At 28.0% G+C, this 7,505-nt stretch overlaps 1 protein-coding gene across 1 annotated transcript in view; it reads left to right on the forward strand.

Moving 5' to 3' along the window:
* The window catches only part of LOC106478787 (TPPP family protein CG45057-like), a 45,394-nt gene that overhangs the window by 4,548 nt on the left and 33,341 nt on the right, over window positions 1-7,505 (forward strand). The window contains exons 2-4 of the mRNA XM_013939356.2: window positions 2,311-2,485; window positions 3,313-3,463; window positions 4,161-4,260. The gene's annotated coding sequence lies outside the window, so the exon portion shown is untranslated. The remainder of the gene's footprint in view (window positions 1-2,310; window positions 2,486-3,312; window positions 3,464-4,160; window positions 4,261-7,505) is intronic.

Consider the following 7,505-nt stretch of genomic DNA (forward strand, 5'->3'; position numbering starts at 1 on the left):
GCTATATTCTAGGGGAGGGCATAATTATTAATTAATAGGCATTATAGGCCAGAGGAAATTTTGCACCCCTTCACACCTGTGCCTGGGGGTGACTGCTCATGAGTTATGACTAATTCTTTCAAGGATAAATGTATTTGCTTGTTTTATTTATCTTCAGCACTTCCAGTTTCCTATGACTGTTTGGTTATAAAATTTGGTTAGCATTTGTCAGATCAATGTGGGAGATCTGGTCAAGCCAATGAAGAGTGATTATAAATAGTAATGTTACATCAAACAGATAATAATTTTTTGTCATTTGTCATTTGAAGTATTAGGCTTTCTGCAAAGCAAAATAAATATTTAAATGCTTTGTGCTGAAAAGTTTGTGAAAAGTTACAAAATTTTGAGTGCAAAATTTTTGACCTCCTTACATAAAATTTTTTTTCGTTTTGTGATCACATAATTTTTATGAAATCTGTAAGATGTCTTTCTAACAATAAACATCGTTTGATTGTCTGAACATTTTCATAAGAGAATTTTTTGTTGTGTTGATACTACATATTATTACCCTGATAGTACTTTTGTTGTCGTTCTGCAATGTATACTGTAGTATACTGTTTTCAAAAAAGTCCCTTTGACTTTGTTATTTCATTCTTCTTATCCTAAGCTGTCGGATAAATATTTATTTTTCAACTAGAAGCTTTCTAAGATCCTAAAGATTCCTTTTTGTTTTCTTTACTGGTTTGGTCAACTGATTTGTTTTTTGGGATTTATTTTAACATAGTGTTTTCGTAGAATGTGTAGTTTCTTTAGACATGTATCTTGAAACTAGTGTGTAATATATATATATATACGATGCATCTCAACCTTATATTATTAATATAGTATTCTCAAATTATTAGTTTTCTGGCCCTTGAAAGCTCATTTAGAATATAGACATTTTTTGCTAATCTTAGCACTAAGTTTTATGTGTGCTTAGTTAGTATGTACTAGTTTTAAACATCTGAGAAAACCTGATAAGTAATTGAATATAAAATAAATTAGACATTGGTTGAAACATATTTGGGATAAAAGAAGAGTTAGCACATTGTAAATTGAGAATAATTATAGGTATTCTAACTTTAAGAGTAGTTTTGGAACATCCTGTTAGACCCTTCATTCTCAATCACAAAGTGAAATAAAGGGGTAACAGTACTTTTTTGGATAACAGTATATTTAAAGAAGGTACAAAATCCAGTCTTCTGTTAACTGTTAAATATTTCTATATTTAAACATTTTGGATGATTTTATCTTAATAGATACCTGTAAAATGATATTTTTACATTGAAACTTACTATCAATTTAGGTGCAAGTTAAATAATACCCATGTTTGAGTTAAGTGTTTATAGTGCTAACTCTTGATGATGAAATCTAAGGTATAGCAGTTAAACATATGTATGAAAATTGCAGCAAGAGTTATAATAAAAACCATGCTGACTATACAACCTGATCTGAAAATATTTTCTATATTGAATATGTTTATTAACTGATTGTTCATTTTTAGAAATAGTTTTAGCTGTTCTTCTATGGATCACACTGTATGACATATAAAAGGTAAATTATTATACACAAACAGAGTCTGCTTGGCTTGATTTTATCAGGTTTATCCAATCCTCGATACATGATATATCTAACCATAGATAATACAATGCTTTTGAAGGTACATTTTCACTGTTATTGTATTGTAAACTCATTCTATGTGTGCACTTTTTTGTAATGTAACTTACTTTTATGTTACTCTGTAAAAACCATGTACTTGAAGATGCCCAGATTTTCATTCTGTAAACTATATATATCTATGCTGTTTGACATCAACTACATTTAATTTTCTGATAGTTGTAGGATCATTCATTTAGTATTTACACAAAGAAATAGATATATATCTATATATACACACACACATACATACTTGGTTGTCTTTTTCTAAAATTTCTGCTTTTAATCTGCATCAACATTGCATTAGCAGTCTGAGATAAATGGCAATGAGTTTTCCCTCATTTATTTCAGCTACCAATTTTATGTGTTACATACTCAAGTCTCCAACCTCAATACATTGCCATAGATTATAAAGGTGTACCTTTTAGGGAAAAGTTACATTATACAAGCTTGCTTATCAGTTTTTTTTTTCTCATTGTTACTAACATCAACCTGATCATAATTTTGGAAATGATGACATAGTTCACTGTATGTATATAAACTTTGTTACATCTCACCTGGTTTTAGTACACATCTAGATATGCACCAGTGATTGTTTTTTATCTGTACAATAAACTGTTCTTGTTATTTTTGTAGGTCTTTCTGTCACCACATCAGAAGATGTTTTTCACTTCAGATACATAGAAGTTCTGTGTGTTACATGCTTTAGGAATTGAATAGAATATTTCATAGGTTTTCTCGTGGAACTTAGTGAATGCCTGCTCCTTAATTATATATTGAGTCTGACTTTGTCCATAGCTGGAACTATGAGGTAAAAACATATTTCATCTTAAAGGCTTTCAAGTGACTTTATCCACTTTTTTTTAAGTTTTTAGGAGATGACATTTGGACTGCTATTTAGGTCTACCTAAAAATAAAAAAGCTGTGCTAGTACATCAAAATGTGGATGAGATTTCAAATTTCTATAAAACTTTTCACAAGATTTATAATCTTCCATACAAATCTTTTAAACAAAAAATAATTTGTTTTTCTAGTTTACTACGTTAAAAATGCAAATTGAAATGTGACCAATTAAAAAACTTTATATAAAAGTAATATTTCAACTTGACATGTTCTTCAGTTTTTATAAAACATTATCTGTTGTTTTTCTGTGTACGTGTGTTAAATATTTTATATACATTAGTCAGTTCTGTAACAAAAATGGTTTTAAAATTATTTACAAACATTTCTTTGTTACTTTAGGTTTCAAATTATTCTTAATTGTATTTGTATGTTTGATCAAATTTCTACTCAGAGAGAATAAAAACAGTTTCATATGAACAAGAAGTAAGTTTTTTCAGATGAGTAGTTAGTTTTATATGGGAATTAAAGCAATATTTGAAAGAGAGTACTTCATAAGAAAAAATATATAAAATATCCCATGTAATAATATGCCAATTCCTGATTTTTTTTTGTAATAGTTGTGATCCTCCACAAATTTTAAATACAATTTTTTTTTTATCCTTGAATCAGCTTTAATGTCACAAATAACAATTACAAAACAGTACTATAAAACAAATAAATTGTTCATTATTTATCTACCATGAAAATATTATGTACTCAATTATTATAGATAATTATTTTACCTGTGTTTTGCAGAAGATCTATGCACTTTATCTTGCTGTTTGCTACAATGATGATAAGGTATTGGCCACTTTAAAGATTCTTGGTTGTGTGGGGATAAGTCTTCATATGATAATTGATGTCCTACACACTAGAGGTACTCCACATATATACTAGAGTGGAACAGGTAAAATTAATCATAGTGCTTTAATATGTATTAAAATGTTATTTGTATAACACAAGGGATATTCATAATAAGTGTGTATCTTGAAACTATATAAATTATGCAAACTGAAACCAAAACTTGTCAAGAGAAAAGTGTAAAAATATATAATGGTCAGCCATGAAATAAATATTCTGTCAAGCAGTGTAGCACATAACAAAAAACAGTAACAATAATTATTAGAGAAAAGTTTAAATTTCAAACTAGAAAATGTCCAGTATTACTAGATGGAGAGGCAGGATCCAATAGTTTGTAACAGTAGTGATTGAAATAGGTTTGAATTTAATGCAGCTTAAATGAACAGCAGTAAACTTGCTTTTGGTCAATTAGTCAACCATGGGACTTTTAGAAACTTGCCCATACATTTTCATGTTAAATTCTTAAATGCAGAATTTTATGTGTTTAATAACTCAGTAAATAGATGATAGGTGTTGTTGTACTTTTGCTTCTTGAACAAAAATATTCAGAAGCAAATATAGTATTTATTTGCAAATTAAAATGTGATTCAATTTCTTTAGAGTTACAGAAAACTTGTTATACCAAGAGTACTTTCTGAATTATAAAAATCTTACATAAGAAATAATAATAATATTGAATTTTAAAATATTTTATTTTCTCTTGCCATTTAATCACATAATGTAATAGGATCTTTTTATTTCAGGTAAAGAAGAAACTGAAAGAACATTTCTCTTAAGTGAAAACATAGTGTTATTTGGATGATGATGATGCATTGAAGCTTAACCAGCATTTATTGTTAATAGGTAACTTTGTGATGTTATTCTGTTTAACCTACAAACTTAAGAGTAGTACACAACAAAATATGAAAACAGTAAAACACAAAAGTCAGATATGAAAAAAAAGTCTCTGTTTTAAATGTATAAAACCTTAAACGTATATAAAGTCATAATGCTTCCAGTAATCCTGTGAATGACAGTATGAAACTATAACTCAGGATTTTCACATTTTTTCTATTATTTGAAGCCATAAAGTTAGTTGTGTAATGCTTCTTGTAAACAACACTGTGAAACCAAAATTCATGACACTAAAAACACCTTTTTTTTTTGTAGAATCTGACAATTTCTAATTTTCTTTTTTGACATTGTATGGTTGCTTTTTTCTTCATCTCTTAGTAATAAAGAAGATACTTTTATTAACTTAGTCTACACCACCAACCATCATTTCTTTTTTTTATTTGTTTTTACATAAACAAAACTTCAATATGTTTATAAAGAAAAGTTGGGTTTAACAATTAAAATATACAACAGTAGACAGTAGAATTCATGTTTCTTTTTTTTGAAATTACTTTGGAAAAAATCACTATCTTAAGCATGCTTAGAAAATACAGAACTTGTCTTATAGTCTGAAAATAATATGTGAATTTTTGTTCAAACAACTAGAAAAAAAAAGGGATTTTTTTCTCATGTGAATTTTATTGAAAAATTTATTTCTTGTAAGACAAGCACGTTTATGAAATTGTCAAAATAGATTTGATACTTAAAACTTCTCTATATAAATAATTAAGATTATTATGGGTAGAGTTAGGTGTGGCTAGTGTGCCAGAATGAGAAGGCACACAAAATCTCACTCTATACTTCGGAGCTGCAGGTTCATTATAAGAGTGATGGTCAAATCCTTCCATTCAATTAAAGTAGCCCAAGTCAACTAGCTGTTGACCAGTTGCCTTCCTTATAGTGTATCACTTCCAAATTAAGGATAGCTTTATAGAGATAACATTTGTGTAGATTTAGGCAAATATCCCAAAAAACAAGTATTATAGTGAATATTGCATTGTTTTTTATCTATGCATCTGTTTAAAACAAAACCTTAAAAAAGCAGTTGGTGTATAAAAACTAAATTCAGGTAAAAAGTTGTGTAAATCAGGGATCAAGGAGTTTCTGTGAAAGTTTTCTGCATTATAAGGAAGGTCAGCAACGTTGTTTACAGAAATAGCCTAGAGAATTGTTTTAATAGATTATATGTATCATTGGAACAAAATAACTGTTTAACTAAAACCCACATGGACAGTTTGAGGCTTAATGTTTTCCAGTGATCGTATGATCTTTCATTTTGTTGTGTGCATATATATATATATATATATTTTCATCAGTTAGGACAGAATCACTATACATGTGTCTTTTGTGTGTGTTTTTTTATTCACCCTCAGAAAGCTCTCTCAGTTTGCTAGAGAAGGGTTAAAAAAAATAGAATGCCGAAAAGTTTTAAAACAGAATCATCTCTATGACTTTTTCAAAGTACTACTAGTTTTAAGAATGTATGACATTAATGAGATACTTTTTAATTTTCAACACAAGTGCCACAGTAAGTTTCAACATGACTTTTTCCCCATATAATGAACCACTCCAAGTTTGTGTCAGATTTTTAAACCATCTCACATTCTGCACTTTTATGTATCAAGTTTGTTTCTTTTAGAAAATTCCAGTATATTTTATTAGACTTGTCAGTGTATAGAAATATTCTAGCCTCTTTGACATAACCATCAACATGGATTGACCTTTTATGTCAATCATAATATGGCAGTTGTTTATTTGATATGCTTTAATAAAATTTATTGTGCTTCTGAACTATTTTAAATTGTTTTAAAACTATTATTAGTGATTCTTAATGCTATTAAAGATTGAAATCATGTTAATTCCATTACTCAGTCAAATCTTCATCAGTTTTTACTTTATTTATTAAGTGCTTCAAGTTCCATTACAAAGAAATACTTTGTTCTATGTTTATCATTTTCTTAACCATGATACTAATTCACTAAATACATTTACTATTTGTACATCTAAACTGCATAATGTATTACATGAATTATTTTTAAAAGTTGTATTCAGCATAACATATATAAAGATTTAAAAGCCCCCTTTTTTCTACTAAAAGTTAGTTTGAAGAGTATTTTAGATAATAAAGATACACTGTCTTTCTTATTCAAAGATTTATTGTATTTTATAAGACCTACTGCAGTATTATTTTGGAAGTTGTGATATTAAATAATATAAGAAATAATTAATCAGTAATATAACTATTTTTGCTTGAGACTTATTGATAAAGCTTGAATTTTTTAAAATATTTAGTTAGAATAATACTGTTAAAAAGTCTCATATTTAATATTACTGAATTTGAAAAGGTGTAGTTGAAAAAAAATACAGTTCTGTGGAATTGTTTAATAAAAATATATAAATATATTAAATCTTGCATGTATGGATTTGAAACATAAGTAAGGAATAGATGGCCTATGACAATTCTAAAAAAAATGTAAGGTATATAATTTTTAGTATTTTTTCCCATAAGCTTTTGAACAGATTTCTAAATGAAGTTTTAATGATAAAAGTAATTATTAGATACGTATTAATGAATAAAATGCATTATTTTGACATGCAATAACACCCAAAGGTGAAGAAATCATAGATAGAGGCAGGTACATAAAAAAAAATTATATCAAACACATATAAAGCTGTCGAATGACTTACTTTGACTTAACTGAAAGAATGCTTGAAAACACCCAGTTTGTTCTACGCTAATGACAAGAGTTATTAATAGTTGTTGGGCAAGTAAATATAATAAATTGAATACAACGTGTAGACATTTTGGATCTAACTCGGAAGACTCTTGATTGTTAAAATGTGTGAAACCACTTACAAGAGATACTAATGAATATGGAAGTTACTTTTGCTGTCACATAACCGTGTATAAGGAATTTGTTAATTTTTGTGTAACGTTTTCTCATACCCAGCTATATATTATTTTTAGTTTCGAGAGAGTGAGCTTGAAGCTAGCATCCTTTTTTTTGTCTTCAGCTAAATCTATCACACCTGTTAACTTTATCTTTCGCTTTGTTTTTTATATTATAAAATGTTGGCACAATGAAATACTACGTCAAACTAGCTGATTGCACAATTTTTTAAACAAATATTAGCATAGCTTTCGAATTTTTGTATATTGTTACGTCTCCGTTTGTTAATTAACTTTCCGTAACTTCGTTCCGACGAAACTTTAG

This window comes from Limulus polyphemus, unplaced genomic scaffold (assembly GCF_000517525.1).
Source record: "Limulus polyphemus unplaced genomic scaffold, Limulus_polyphemus-2.1.2 Scaffold249, whole genome shotgun sequence".
NCBI classification, from domain to species: Eukaryota; Metazoa; Arthropoda; class Merostomata; order Xiphosura; family Limulidae; genus Limulus; species Limulus polyphemus.